Source organism: Pinus tabuliformis, chromosome 5_2 (assembly GCF_031772625.1).
Source record: "Pinus tabuliformis cultivar Carrire ecotype Pingquan chromosome 5_2, CPIR1, whole genome shotgun sequence".
NCBI lineage: Eukaryota > Viridiplantae > Streptophyta > Pinopsida > Pinales > Pinaceae > Pinus > Pinus tabuliformis.
Genome location: NC_142306.1, coordinates 700,161,570 through 700,177,588, shown reverse-complemented (window position 1 = coordinate 700,177,588; position 16,019 = coordinate 700,161,570). Strand labels below are relative to the sequence as shown.

At 37.2% G+C, this 16,019-nt stretch overlaps 1 pseudogene; it reads left to right on the top strand.

The window, feature by feature from the left end:
• Positions 1 to 16,019, top strand: part of LOC149161058 (uncharacterized) — a 47,323-nt pseudogene that overhangs the window by 30,155 nt on the left and 1,149 nt on the right.

The following is a 16,019-nucleotide window of genomic DNA, read 5'->3' as shown; positions in this document are numbered from 1 at the left end:
CAACAAAAGAGGTTTTGATCACTGACGGAAGGCTGACCGACTCTAACATTGGCTCCAATGGGGATGGTAGCTCCTTGGAGGTGCCAAGAACTACAGATCTTTGGGCGAGCAGACAGTGCCTTCGTCCATTGGGCTATGGAGTCAATGACTTGACAAAACCACACAAGATTTGTTAACTCAATTATTAACTGAAAATTGAACTCAAAACTAAAATTGAAAACCATAATAAAACCAAACATGACTAAAACATAACTAACAAACCTACTCTAAGTGTTCTTTTCACCCTCGATCAAGTGAAATGGAACAGCCAATGCAACCATGTAAGCATCCTGGCTGCTATTTGAATTCTCTGCAAGTGCTCGCTTAGGTACAACAAGAGAAAACTACTGAACGACAACTCCCATGGAAAGTTAGAATCAAGTTGACTGCTGATAAACTTGCAAAGCATGAATTGACTGGATGACTTTAAGAATACTACAAAAGGATCTTCATAAGCATCGCTATTGATTTCCATTAACACATTACTACTCTGGTCCAAGTAATCTTCATAGCTAGATATTAAACTTTTCCTCACATCTGCACTGTCTTTCTTTGATGATTGCAACAAGCTGTTAAAAGGATCCTGAATTTCGTGAATAACCAAACTCTATTGCTGATTCCAAACAGAACAAAAGTCTCCTTTATCAATCTCCTCATATGACTGCAAACCTTGGTATGGGGTATGCAATGAACAATCTGTTAAACAAGACAATGAAGGCGACTTTTGAATAAGATTATTATCAACATTCTTCTCTGGCACATGATTAGCCAATGGGGGAGAACTTTACAGCAAACATCATCCAACACACAAGCAATAGGATCATCAAAAATTTGAGAAGACTACTGCGAGGTATCCATTAAAATTGTCTGACATCCTACTGGCTGTTCATCTTTTTCTTTAGAGATATTACGAAGATTCTACCTTATAAACTGAAATGCTTCGAAACAAAAGGGTACATAATCCTCTTGCATCATTAGATCATGTATTTCAGATTCCATGCCTTCATCTATAATCTGACCTTCATCCTCAACATTAAAGCTGAGAGATTGTTGATTTCCTACATGCTGCTGATTTGAAGATTTACTATGCAATTTACCTTCGAAAACTGAAATGATTCAAAACAGAAAGGTAGGGAATCTTCTTGTATCATTTGATCATATGTGCCAGCTTCCATGTCTTCATGTGCAACTTGACAATCAATGGCATTTGGGGGCTGGAAATCTGAATATGAGAAGTCTGGAACAAGGTTTTTATTGCCCTCAAGATGGTCCAGATCAAGACTTGTTGACAGTTGATTTCTGATTGCATGGAAATTGTCTCTGATGAACTAAAATTAATCAAAACAAAAAGGCAAAGATCCTTCACTTACTTCAAAATTTGTTGCAATTTCATCATCATTGTCATAGCTGATATGCATCGGTTGATTACTGTATTCGAACTGCTGAAAGTGAACTTCTTCCTCCCACAAACTAGCTGTTGTTTCGTCTACAAGATTAGCTTCTGTTTGGAGAACATAATCATCATCATACTGATCAAACTGAGGCAAATCATTAGTACAAAACACATCATCAAGCATACATGTCATATCAATAGATCTCTCTTCTCCAAGATGATCTATAAGACAATCATTATGAGATCTATAACAATTGGGATAAGAAAGAAGATGTTTTGGATCAGCAACTTGTTCTTCTTCAATCAGCGAGCTATGGGCTTGAACATCATAATCATTCCTTGTAGTGATCTTTTGCATCATCTCTTCTACTGCACTTACCAAAATGTCAAGCTTTACTTCTAGAGATGTCGATTTCTCTAGATCTATGTTTTTCGTCTCTTCTTCTTTCAACCTTGCCCTTCGGATCAGCAAGTGAGCCTCTACATTTACTGCACTGTTCTGCATCTCTTCAAGTGTTGCGACATTATTTTCTCTCATCTAAAACTCCATTTCCGGATCAAAGGCACCCGAGTAGTGCAAGAGAGTAGATCTAGGAAGAGGTCTTATATCAACCGGCATTGAATAATAAACTTGATTAAATCTGGCTGAAAACTGTTGTATTGTCTCCCCTGGCAATCTTTTCAGCTGGTTATACTCTTCTATAATCAAGAAATGGTTTTGTCTTACTAGCCACCTGTCGAGGAAAACTTTGACGAACTGCTGGAAATCTGAGATGCTCACATCAGGCAGGGTTTTGAACCAACTCTTGACTTTGCCTTGCAAAGAAAGAGCAAAAAGCCTAATACTGACATCTTCTTCATCAACTTCAAAAAGGTCTAGAAAATTCTCAACATTCTGCACATGTTGCTCAATGTTGACATTCTTACATTCACCGTCAAATCTCGGCAAGTATGGATCATAGTTTTTGGGGAAAGCATGGAGAATAGAAGGTAAAACAAGAGGTTTATACCTATCCGGGACTATAAAAGGTGTAGGAGTATATACAAGAGCTACAGGATTAGGTTTGTTTTCTTTAGGTTCATCACTTTGAAGAGAGTCATCATAAGATTCAGAAAAAGGGTCTTGTTCAAGCTCAAAGGCATGCAAATCTTTGGTATTCACAATTTTCAAAGGGAAGGAATCAAATGCAGGCGGAGGTTCTTTTCTCAAATACAATATACTTTGAAAAGCCTTCTTGACATTCTCAGGAAAAGAGAAGAAATAATTTATAACAAAGAACAAAATGTCTTGGATGAAATTCCAACTTGAATACCTGATCTATCCATATTGTCCTTTCATGTTTCCGCTGGTCAGGTTCATCCTCCAACGGAGTCTTTGGATCTGATCTCAAAAATGATTTGGAATCTCCAGGTAAATGATTTCAACCTTCTTATGTCTGATCATTTTCCACCATCAACAATCAGATCTAACTTGATACATGTACTGGGGTGATCGTTTAGATCAGATGTTCAGTTTATAAACTAGACCGGAGATTGACTGAAGCAGCTTTTATCTACTTGTGCTAATGCAAAGCAAAAGCATTTCGAAGGCTACCTAGCTGACTTTAGGCTCCGTCTGTAGTCTACAAAGCAAAACAATGAAAATAAACCTTCTTCCCCAGTATGGTCGCCACTATGTTAGAGCCTAGATTTGCATCAGGTTGAAAAGACAAGGTTCTAGGTCCACATCAAACCACGCTCAGCCTTGTAGCTAGCCCTACGAGGATAAGAGAGGGCTCTCTCTGGGTCGATCTCGGAAAAAGACAAGCGATGGGGCTCAAGATGACTGAAATAAAAGCTAATTTTAGGCTAGGTATGAAGTACAAGGGTTTGATTTGAGTTTTTGGGGGTTTTGTGCTGGAATCAGGGAAAGGCAAATTGGGCTCAGGGATGAGGCACAGTTTCTGCAGAGTTCTGATTGGGGCAAGGAAGAAAATCATTTTGATGCTTTAAAGTGAGTGAATGGATATAGAAGATTGGTGAGGAGCTAAGGAGAGCAAGAGAGTCTCAAGAATTCTCCTTAAACAAATGAAAACATGAAAATTTAAAGAAATTCAAAGGTAGAGCATAACAGTTAATGGATTCTACCTTAATCACTCATTTGTTCAAATTCAGAAGAAGAGACAGGAAAATAATACACATAACACTAATGAACTTACAATTACTTAGAGAAGAACACCATCAAAACATAAAGCCACATCGATCCCAAACAGTGCTGCAAAACCCTGGTATTTCCTTAGCCAAAAATGCAGAGATAGAATGTACAATGATATGCCAAAGCAATCCCTAGTGTCCAACCTTGAAAATGACTTAGAAATTACATAATATAGACAAGACAAAACTATTCCCTTGCCTCTAGGGGTCGAGCTCATCATTCTAGGAGTTGTTTGAACCAATTCTAAACAAGGAACTGAAAACTAGGTAGTCAAACAACTTACCCCTATATGGTAGGAAACTTATTCATTCACTCACATTTCACCTTTTGGTGAATGAATCTTCTAGAACAAGTAAAAATTTGCCAATATTACATCATGATCGTCAAATTACATCATGAAAAGTCAAGAATAACATCAAGAAGCATAACTGGTCAAAATTGGGTGAATTACTGAGTTGAACAGTGAAAAAGGGGCAAAAATCCTCTATGCGCCGCGTGATTCTCTTTGCGTAATGCCACTTTGGAGCTGATTTTGAGGCACTTCCTGAAGTCCAAATTGAGCCCAAGTGTGCTTGTTGGAAATCCCTGCCTGTCTACTTTCCAAAAAAAGTGGAATTTCTGAATTTGGATGTCATTTTCCCCTCCAAAACTTCAATCTCCCAACACTGCTTCCTGTGTGTCAAAATAGGGGCAGTGAGGTCATTTTTCGAGTGTTTTTGGCCTCCTGAGGACTCAAAACTTGCCCAAATTTCTTGGCCATGCATCATAAACCATAATTTATCATGAAAAATCCAGAAATGTAAACTTTTTTTGATTTGGAGCTCCCTAGCAAAAGCGAGCGCCACGTGGCGCGGCGCATAGGGAGAAAATCCTTGTGTTAAAAATTTTTGTGCGTAGCACCTTTTTGCATACCAGTTTTGATGACCTTCCCGGTGTCCAAATTGGGTGCGGGATAGCTTGTTGGAAATTTATTTTAGTCTAATTTCCAACCAAACTTGAATTTTTCAATTTGGAGTTCACTTTCCCTATCAAAAGTCAAATCTCCCAAGACTGGTCAAAATGTGCCAAACGAGGCTGCCTCAGGGCAGAGCGCTGTTGCAGTCAACTTTTGAAGGTGTTCCTCAACTCCAAATTGAGCTCATGATAGCTAATTAGAAAGATATTTGTATCTAGTTATCATTTGACTCATTAATCAAGTCATTTGGCCAACCACGCTAGGATAAAACGTCATTTTCCCAAGGTCACTTCAGAGGTGCATCAATTCTCCCGAGGCAATTGTATTTTTGACATTTCTCTAAAACCATAATAGCTGTGTAAAAAATCAAAGAGGCTTTTATTCTTGGGTCATTGAAGGAAAAAAACCACTCTCGCCTTTTCCAAATTCATCCTTTCTAGCTCAGAAACACAATTTGCAGAAAAACCATCCCTTTTGTGTGATGAATGACTTACTCCTTGGAATGACTTCTCAACAAATGATGGAGATCTAATGTTTGATGATATGAAATGAACTCATACCTTCTGATATCCCTTACACCTCCTCTACTCAGATATCTCTGATCCCATAGCCAACCCTAGCTCAGTGGGAGAGGAAATTAGGGTTTTGGGATTTATGGTTAGGATTTTGGGGTTTTACATTGGGAAATTTTGTGAAAGGGAATTTGGGATATGGGATGGGGTTTTAGTAATTTTAGGGGGGTAGGGAACAATGAAATCAGGGAAAAAAGGAATAAGGGAGACAAGAGAATGATGGAAAGAGCAAACTTGGTGGCAAATAGTTGATAAAATCCTAGGTAGCCATTTTTATATGAGAACTTTGACATGGTAGGGTTTAGACCATCACCATTGATCAATCACCATATCATAGGACAAATTTGAATGAAATGCAATGATTGAGGCTCTACCTGGCAAATCCGTGTGAATTATTGGCAATTTGGAGGAATTTTGAGTAGTTTCGGGCCTTTAAGTGTATGTGCCGCGCAGGACGCCCAATGCGCCGCGCCTCCCCAGTGCGCCCCACCAGTGTTGTTTTACACTACGAAATGTGGCCCAATGCGCTGTGCCTGGTGGGTGCGCCGCGCCTCCTGCCAAGTGCACCGCGCCGCTAAATTGGAGCGATTTTCACCCAATAACCTCACTTGCTTACTAAAATTGCTCTATGTTGCTTCTCCATGTTTCCACTTTAGCTCTTTGATGTATTTAGTATGCAAATGAACTCTTGGAACACAAAAATGATATATATGCCAAGGATTTAACTCTTGATTTCAAAAACCAATTTGTCATGTTGCAAACTTTGACACTTCACTTTGGAACTTTGTTTTTTGCTTCCTTTATGATTTTTTGAGCTGAATGATGAACCTCTTGTGTTTTTTTGCAGGGATAGCTATCATTGGATTTGGGAAAGGAGACTAGGGCTGCGCTTGAAGAATTTCACAACTAAAGGAGCTTTGAGAATTACATATTCATTACAAAAAACAAATTTGACAATTTCTTCTTCAAAACAGAGTTTTGAAGAAGAATCATTCTCGAGCATTATTGATGATGAAAATTCTGAAATGAAAACTTATTGGAGACATCCTCATGGCCTGTTGGCATTATTTGACATTCTAAAGACCAAACCCTAGACGCAATGACTGAAATGACTCTTTGTTGACCACGAAACCAAACAAGACTGTACATGACTTTAAAATTGACTTTGATGAGCAGACACAGACCAGCAGGTACATGACATGAGGGAGATGAATGACAAGACCCTTCCGTCAGAAGATCGATGCTTCTAATGGAATGCAAATGATCGAGCTGAATGAGACACCTAAAATGAAATGCAACAAAAGAGGTTTTGATCACTGACGGAGGGCTGAATAGACCGACTCTAACAATAGGAATATATATATATATATATATATATATATATATATATATATATATATATATATATATATATATATATAGATATATATAAAATAAGCCTAGATCTAATTAAATATACCAAATATTTCAAGGTGCAAATATTTCTCGAATTTGGTACCAAAAAAATGAAAAAATAGGTTTGCACCTTGAGAGATTTGATCCCTCAAACCACCTAAGAGTTCCATAATTAAGATAAATCTAAGCTAGTTTATAAATTATTATGTCATGAACTTGCATGTACCCATAAATACAAGTAATTCAGCCTATAGGCCTTTCGTTGAATCAATTCACTTCCCTTTGGCATCTACACTTTTGTTTTCCATTTGACCCCTGGCACACAATTTGTAAAACACGTATGTTTTTGGACAGTTGGCCTTTAGACACGTCATCTCCTTTTGCTACACGTATGAAACACGTGTCGAGTTTTTTGAGTCGCCAAATGGCAGAGGAGCACTGCAATCAAAACTACGTAGTTATAGTAATAATGAAAGTAAGGCGCTGTACATGATTTCTTCTAGTGAGTTTCAATGATTATAATGCATAGTGTGTGGGTGGAGGAAAAATCCCCTATGCGCTATCTCAAGGTCTTTGCAAAACGGGATACACCTCCAGATTTCTTCGGTGCATGACCAACAACTATTTGCTTCCATGACGATGTTAAACAAACTCGTTGCCATTTCGAGTTAAATTGCATTAACAATCGTATTTATGTGTGGTGTGTATTATCCCTCGATTCCAGTTTCAATCATTGTTGCCTCAATTCGACTTGCACTGCAAGTAGCCCTCGTCACGAACTAGAAGAGAGATAGGAGCAAGAAGCTTCTTCCCTCACGATGTAAAAAGTGTTTTTGGATCCATCCTCTACCCGGAGTAAGTGTTTTTGCACCTAATGCATCTCGATATCAAGGGATTGCAGGGAAATGATGAGTGTAATTCCCATATTTCACGCATACAGTGCATGCATGGTTGGTGCACAATGCCTTATGACGTGCGGGTGTGCTTTTTTCTCCAATAGGGGGAGGAGGGTTCACTAGTGCTTTTGGGGCATGCAGAAGAACTTTGAGCTCGTCTAACTTGGGGAACATATTGGTGGGGTGCCCAATGGTTTGACACAAAGCACAAGGTTGAGAGACCCTAAAGGAGGGAGTGTTTGAAGCTTGCACCTTTTTACATTTTTTCTTATCCCTTTTTTTGGCACCAGTTGGTGTCGGTGTAGGCGATGTTTATTGTGGTGTGATATCCTGAGGAGGAATAGGACTGACACTTGTTGCAGTGATCCCTGAGCTTGTTAACGTGGCCCAAGAGGCCAGATACCAAACCATTATTGCTAGATCCATATGGATCAACGACAGTGTTGTGATGACTTGGTGCAAGACAAAACCAAGTGGGGGGAATAAGAAGGGTGTTTGATTGATGTAATATGGTAATAAAGTAGGATCGATAATAATATTATTTTTGGTATTAAAAACTGGTTCTTGATCTTGGGGGGTTTTGATGAAGTCATCATACACGTTGATGCTCCTATGGTTGGATAAATCTCCTCTATCATAGGAGGGTCTCCCAGGAATGTCCCTAGGAGTTTTGATGGCTTAAATTGGTCTGGGTTGAGTTCATTGTATGTGGTGATCCATTCATGAGAATATGAGATGAAAGATAGCACACCATTTGGTCCAGATAATGTCTTCTTCTCATAATATGTGAGTTAATCTATTGTAATGAATTTTCCATCATGGGGGAACATCATTACCCTAAATACAGATGAGAAAACTGCTAACATCTTGTACATGTAACTTTGGACCAGCGAGATATTGTAATCCAACTAAGTTTCTAATACTTTGATATCTATTATCACGGTTTTGTCAGCTAGTTGTACTGGAAAGCCTTTGTATAGGTCTATAGGCACTGAAGGGCACCCATCGTATGCTCTATGTGTGGTGTCAGAAGGTTTGAGTTCAGGGTATTCCATTTTCTGCCAAACATATTTGGACATTATACATGTCGATGCCCCTTTGTCGACAATGCAACGATGGATGGTGATGTTTTGGACTGAGACTAGATTTTAGAAAGCAACGGTGAATGGTAGTCATGGGGTACTTTATCTAATTCAAAGACCACTAGGTTGATTGCACCTATAGCAGAAATTAGGGATTTTTGTTGGGTTGGGAATGTTTGTAGGACCTCTAATGTTGACATAGAGTAGTGAGACTACGCTAAGTCATCGACTATGTTGTCGCTATGAGAAGCTTTTGAGTTATGTCTGTCTCGTCGTAAAGGTCCTTTGACCATATTTGGCATGGGTTCTATACGAAGTCGAGGAATGGTCAATGCAGTTGTAGGTGTTTTCGTGGTCGAGGTGGATGGGTTGGGTTCTGGGGGAGATTCATAACTTCTATTTCGTGTTTGCAGAAGAATATTTTCTCCTGTCATAAAAATGTTGTGATTAGAATTATTATGGGGGTTCCCTCTAGAAGGATGTGGATGGGATGGTTTTTGTTGATTGTTAACCACTCCCTAATGGGGAAAAGGGTCCTGCATTACTGCAGTATGTTGACCTCCCTACCCCCTATTGTCCTATATCCTTTTCAACTCAGGGAGTTGAGGATAATGATGGGTATAATGACCATATTCCCTACAGATGGCATAGGAATTATTAGTTTGTATACTTGTGTTCTTTTTTTCCCATGTGGGTTGTTGTTGACCGACCCCTAGTTTTGATTTCGGTTAGGGTTTCCCCTTGTCAATTGCTGCAGGGGTTGTTGTTGATTTTTGCCCCCCTGTTCAAGCTCTCCCTTTGGTTTTCTCTTTGGTATTTTCTTAGAAAAATTAGGTGGGTTAGCTAGGTTCATATGCTCCTCGGATTATTGTTGTTGATTGAGAGAAGGTTGCACTAGATTAACCGCTATGTTGTTTTGTGTTGGTGGGTTATTTTGTTGTTTTGTGGGGAAAGGAGAATACTAGTTTCCTTGTCCCTGATTGGTATATGGATTTTGGAAAGAGGACATTGCATCCATATTCATAGAGAAGTATTGGTTTCCCTGAGGGGGAGGATGTGGGCCTCCATGTGGGGGCTGATATTGGTTAATCCTAATAACCATGTTTTTCATTGATGTGGGTTGACCAGGGTAGTATCCTATATGCTATAGTGGTGGTGTATTTTGTGTAGCATCAAATGCTCGTCCACTGAACGAGTATCCAGGGTACGGGTAGGTGTTACTGAGTTGGTTTTGAGTTATGGACCCAATTAATCCATCAACAGCATTGGATGCACCTGGTGTCTCTTTATAAGTCTATAGGCATGGGGCATCTAGAAGCACATGATAGATATATCCAAACTGGGTGTATATAAGCTCTAACTGTTGGGATTTTCTAATGGCTTCTTCCTCGTTATGTGGGGATGAATTTTCCACCTCTTTTGAAATTTTCGATGTGATGGATCTCAAAACTAATTCGAGGAGTACATTATCTCCAAATTGTTCTTTACACAAGCTACAACTTTATGCCATTCATGGATATGATCTGATATGTGTGTGGTGGGTGTTTGTTTGAAGTGGGTGAGGATTTCCAAGCCCGAGTCATGGTGAAGCGGAAGCTAGAACAATGTGTGAAAAGTTGTAGCTAGGGAGCTAAAGTTTCCATGTGACATAGAGGGTTGTTCAATGTACCATTTCGTTGTTGGCCTAGTAAGGATGTTCTGAAATAGTCGTAATCAAATAGTATTTTTTATGATATTATTAGATGAACACCACATGTGAGAAGTCATGACATGGTTTCCTGAGTCTTCTCCCTATTTCCCTTCGAATTTTAGAATGTTCAAAGGGAGCTTGGTGAGCATGACTAGCCGATTCTGTCTATGAAAAATTAGGTCATTAGTTAGCTTACTTAAATCTAGTAGTTTTAAAGAAGCTAAGAATGAGATCTACGAGTTATCCCCCATCATGAAATGATTATGGATAACTATATGTAAAAGGGTCCTATATGCGGAAGTGTTAGGAGTACTACCTTAGTGGGTGTCTCATGGACTATCCAAAGGAGTGGTATGTGGGCTCCCAAAACGGGTAGCATGTAGGGACCCTTGTGGGGTCATGAAAGGTGTGCTTTGACGAGGAGGGGTCCCAAGCAAAGATGCACCAATAAAGGAAGATCCTATAATAGTGGTTGTGTGATGTCCTCTACGCCTAAATGGCGGGAGTCCTGGCACACCTCCCAGTAATGGGGGGAGGTTTAAGAAGCATCTAGATCGACGGGGAGTCGTGGGGTCCCCTATGGTGTCGATTAGAGTGTGTGATAATTTGTGTATGGTGAGGGAAGGAGATGATTCTTCAAAGAAAATAAATCACATACATAAAACAAAGCGAAAAATAAAAAGATTACTTTCCCTTTAACTTTAGCCTATGTGATCAATCAAACAAAAAATGGTTTTCGTTTGTTTTTGCATATGAAAAATATCCTAAGAAGACTTATTCATCCTTTCCACTCTCAAAGTAATAGGGTCTTATGGAGATATCTTCTGATGGGTCCTGGGGCAACGTCCCAAAATAATTAGCGATGCCTTCCAGCAGTCGAAGAATCAACCAAGGTAATGCAAAAATGAGTTTTAATTTATGCCTGCATCGTCACCTATAGGGAAGGATACCCTATAGTTTTACCACTAAAGTACCTTCATCCCATGTGAGAATTCGAGCCTTTAGCTTCTTGGTAGTAGATTACAAGTACCGAGCACTAGATGTGTCAAGTAGCCCCAAAGAGTATCGCATGCACTAGACCTAAGCTGAACCCCCTTCAAAGCGGGTCTCTACCATGCTCGAGTATTTTTTTTGTGGGATGATTGAAGGATTTTAAGCTCCCTAAAAATTCAACTATTATGTCTCAAAGATGTAACATGACCATGGAGGCTTATGGGATGCCTACCCCCAATGGTCCTAACCTGAACTATAAATTCTTTGGTGGCCCCTATGGGGAATTTAGTTGATTCAAGTTATGTTGCTTTTAAGGGTCTTACTTTTCTTTAGGGTGTGGGGTGTAAGCTAAAATAAACTAAGTATCAAAAGCTCCAGAAATTGGATGCCTTCTAATATGAATTTTATAGAAGCTTAGTGTGTGATGTGTAATTGTGTGTAAGTGATGAAGTGAGCATTAAAGTGTGAGAAGATGTGGATATTTGGTGCTCTGTTCCAATATTCCCCTACTTACACTAGATTTCATTTGTTCCTTGCATGAAAAAGAGATGATATGCAGATAATGGGTTGCTTACATCTTTTCCTATTACACTATGTGAATTTCAAAACAGGGAGATGGAAATTCAAATGCTTTAAGAAAGTTTCCTTATGCAAACCTAGGTTCATCTAAGAGATGCAAGGGAAGCATGGATTACTTACTTTCTATACTAACTTTCTCCTATTCCCATAAAATGAAATAAATGAATGCTTTGGTTAGTAACAAGATTTGTGGAAGATGGGCACTTACTCCTTTACTAATTAAGTTATGTGAAAATTGACAATAGAAGTAAATATAATTTAATTACCCAGCTAATTATGATTAGTAGAGAAATTAAGTAATCTACGCTGACTGGAAAAAAAATTCAGAGGTGAAAAATTCACTAAAGGTTGCGAATCACTTGAAAAATGTGAAATTAAAAGGTATTTTTTTTCTATAAAATTGTGCATGTTTATCAATGCACATACGCAATGGCACATCTATCAGAGGAAAAGTCACAGAGTGCACATATGTCTAAGATGAAGTTGTGTGGTCGATAATAAATTGTAAGTTAACAAGTTTCTCGGCTAACAATAGGTCCATAAGGCCCTGCAAAAAATCTAGAGAGGTATTGAACACCTTGTAAGTCGACTATGCAAAGAGAAGGTCCTACAAACACAACCTTTAGATTAAAGAAAAGACAACAATATGGTTTCCATTTATGTGGTAGTGTTTTTGTGGCAATCATGTACCAAAATACCTACAAAGGAACACAGATAGAGTTGGTGATGTTAGTGAACAAACCTAGATAAACAAAGCATTACAAATAGTGAAAACAATGCATATACAAACATAAACTAAAACAAAGAGATAAATACACAAAAAAATTATTAATGGAGAAAACAAGTCAATAAAATAATGGAAAAAACTCCCTTTATTGACTCCTAGTAGTAGAAGTTGAATACTATGGATGAATACTAAACACTTGAAGAGAATTCTTTGAGCTATGGTGCTCAAAAATTGTTAGCAAGGAGGTTACTTTCCTTAATCTCTTTGCAAGCTTATCCTCTCTCTTCAAAGAAGTATGAAGAATCTCTCAATGGTGGACTCTTCTCCTTTCCCTAAGATGATGGATTGCTTAGAAGAAATATGGACAACGTGCTAGTTCTCTTACTTTCTTTGGCTTCAATAATGGAATTTTTGTTTTCTCTGATAGCAATTTGGTCAGCATAACATTGTCTCATATTTTGGTTCTCCCATGGCCTGTTTATATAGAATTTTTTAATCCATCTTCCCTCTCTTAGTTCATGAATGACAATGACTCAAGAGCAGGACAATATGATTCCATTAAGGGTGTTGGGCCGCCAAACTAACATTCACTTTCACTCTATTTTTCACCTTTATCCTCATTTTGTCACCTCATTCCATCACATTATCATTACATAACCCTACTACATGAGTTCACATTACATTTTCCAAAGTTGTTAAGTTCATGTATTTAGAGTGAATTTATGATTAAAAGTTAGAGAATAACATGTATTTTCTTATACCTAAAAGTAGCTCGAGTTTGATGAAATGTGTAGATCATTTGGAAGCTTCCAAGGCACCCTTATGTGGCCTCCCAAGATCAAATTCGAATTTCAACTCAAGACATGGACCATATTACAAGGAGAAAGATCATGGAGATCTTGATGTGTCATGGGATTTGTATCTAGTATTTAGGGATAAGTTGAGACAAGTATTGATCTAGTAGATGTTTAAGGGATCTACATTTATTGAGTATATATCCCTAATTCATGTATAAATAAGAGGAGCATCCTTCAAAGCAAGGGAAACAATTACCAATTATTCATTAGCATCAGATTTATGATTGTTCATTCAGCATGAATAATATCATTTTCTCCAAAATTATGAGTTATAAGTGTTGTTTGATTCTTAACGTGTGATAGTTGTTCATGTGTGCTCATTGAGGAATGGAAGGATCCCCATACAAAGCTAAGTACACTTTGTTGTAGAGTAATGTTCATAGTTGTGAATATACTAGTTTTAATTTTGGATGTTCATCTAATTTCCGTACTGTAAATACTTGTAGATAATTTTAGCATGAATTCATGTTATGGTCATGTTTTGTTGTGTGAATTTTGATCTCCTTTCAGTAATTAGTTTGGATGTGGAAGGACAACCAAGACTCTTAGAAAAGAGACTCTTCTCCGTCAACTAGGACTGGACGGAATCAAGATTCACTTTCTTATATGCTTTCCTAAAGTAAATTTATATGTTTTCATAGTTACATTTCATCATGCTTTCTTAGATGTTTGGAAATGTTATTATAGAAGGAATGTGGAAGGACAACTAGGTCTCTTAAACAAGAGCTTCTTCTTCATCTTCTAAAATAGACTAATCTCATTGACCAATCATTTATATGCTTTCATAGAATAGATCTGTATCTTTTCTTTTCAAAATATTTTAGATTTGTAATATACATTTCCATTCTAAACAAACTTCCTACAATAGTTTCATCTGAGGTCCCATATATTTTGGTTTGCTTATAAGTTTACGAAACACCCTGGGTTGACAAATTAAATGACAGGGATTTAGCATACAATTAAATCGCCCTACATTTTGGCATCGTTGTCAGGGAAGCAAACTTAGATGTAAGCTAGTTAGGAGGATTGTTTAGGAAGCATTTTCATTTAGGATCATTTTTATTTAAGATTAATTTCATTTAGGCATTTTCATTTAAGTTCATTCTCATATAGAAAACATAGAAATAGAACACAAATCAAAAACCCCCATTCACTAAAAAAAAACACACAATAAAAATCCATATGTATATATGGAAGAACGATGAGTTTAAGTTTGGAACAACTCACTTAGATCCTAGCAAGAGTCAGGATTCTTGCGAATGAGAGATCTTGACAACAGCCAAAAGCTTAACTACTCCTCCAGACGAAAACAATGAATTAACATTCGAAGAATCTTGTACATCTGATGATGAACAATTATTTGAACAGGAGATTGAGGAGGACAAAGAGAAGTTGCAGCATGATCTGAATCAGAGAGAAATCATGCCTATGAAAGCCTTATCGAAAGGTGGTTTCGATGGTTTCAAGAAAGTACCAGGTTAGATCAATTTTGTTTTTGTTCTTATTTCATTAAATCACATTCACAAAAAATAGATTCAATCATCCTTGTATATTTTCATTTTAAAATTGGGAAATTGAAAATGAATCTATTTTTACTACTATTGCATGAATGGTTACATTGGAAATTTAATTACACATAATAGTTTTTAATTTCCAATTAACATAGAGTAGGTAAGATGCTATTTTCAATCTCGAATAAGTATGCTCTCCTCCTGCGTTTTTGCACGATCTCGAGGATCACAAAGTAGGATGTCTATAAACGTTTTCAGGGTTTGCAATTTTGTTTTTTTTTTTCTCCATTTGCTAAAAAAATTAAATCAATAAAAAATTGCATGTTTTTAATAATCAAAATTTAGATTTTTAAATAAAAATATCAATTTTTTTTTTTTTTTTTTTCTCCAAAATAAATTGACAATTAAGAAAAAAAAACTAATTACAATTTTCTCCACTAATTTTTTTTTATTTGAAAATATATATATATATATAACATTAAAAAATAAAAAATAAAAATAGAAATACAAACAAAAACAATAAAACATCACACAAGTAAAAAAAAACACAAAACACATGTTAAACAAAAACATAAAACACAAATCACATAATAAAATACAATAAAAAACGCCTGGCAAATAAATAAAACCATGCACCCATGTTGTGAGTTAAAAACAATATGCATAAAACATAGCAAAAACCCACGATGCATATAATATGATGTATAAAACAAATGGTAGAAAATAGTATTTTTCAACACCAAGTTTTATGCATGCACTGGATTTCCAATCTAGTTGTTTGGCCTTCTGCTTGGAATCAAGCTGTAAAAACCAAAACAAAACATGCGAATAAAAAAACCTTTTATGCTTATGTCATTGAGTTTTCAGCATTGGTGCGGTGAGCGTGGAAGGATGCTATGGAGAGCTTCTGATCCGAAGTTTGGAGTGTTGTAGACGCCCCCAATTATGGGTGTTGGAGATTTTATGGCTGGACCAAAATCAACGCCATTTATCCAATGTTATTTCTTCAACAGTCAATTCCAAAAGGGATTATGATTGAGGTCATGTTGAATAAGAGTTTCAGGTATGCAAATCAATGTTTAATGGTTATCCCAAATCTCTCGTGCAAGATCGAGATTCTATATTGGTAATAGAAT